Source organism: Octopus bimaculoides, chromosome 2, assembly GCF_001194135.2.
Source record: "Octopus bimaculoides isolate UCB-OBI-ISO-001 chromosome 2, ASM119413v2, whole genome shotgun sequence".
NCBI classification, from domain to species: Eukaryota; Metazoa; Mollusca; class Cephalopoda; order Octopoda; family Octopodidae; genus Octopus; species Octopus bimaculoides.
This window is the reverse complement of record NC_068982.1, coordinates 91329973-91330680: the sequence shown is the minus strand read 5'-3', so window position 1 is coordinate 91330680 and position 708 is coordinate 91329973.

Sequence of the window (708 nt, the reverse complement as noted above, 5' to 3'; positions counted from 1 at the left end):
CTTGTGCAGCAATTAAAAATCCTTCAGTCTCTGCTTTTTATTATTATTATTATTATTATTATTATTATTATTATTGAATGAGAGAGCAGTGCATACCATCAAAGTGACACTGGGGTAAAATATACGAAGCCCAGTATACTCATCATGACTACTCGTCTGATAAGGGTACACCAGGCAATGCATCACAACCATATGTGCGCGACATGGTGATCTCATATCAAGATAAACAGCGCATGACCTTGCAGGTGGGGCGCAGTTAGAATTTTCTTCAGGTTGAGTAGCCCATCCCGCTCAAAAAGTCCCTGAATAAGGGTTGTTTAAGGATGTTGTACGAAACACCCATGTTTTCAAAGGTGAATTATCCAAGCCCAAAAGAATTCCTTTCAACACATGGCTATGATGCTCCTCCACTACTGCTCGTGGTCAGAGATGTACATATCGTCAGCCACTAAGGGACATGCTCAACTGGTTAAAGTCAAACAACTGACAAGCAAATCTGTGGTATTGAGCAGAATATTTGCTGTAGCCCATCTTTTTTACCAAGACAAAATAATATACATGATAACATTTCCAATCAGTTAAGATCAGAAGCCATGAGAGCCACTGCCTGGTACTGCATCTGTTATTATTATTATTATTATTATTATTATTATTATTATTATTATTATTATTATTATTATTATTATTATTATTATTATTATTATTATT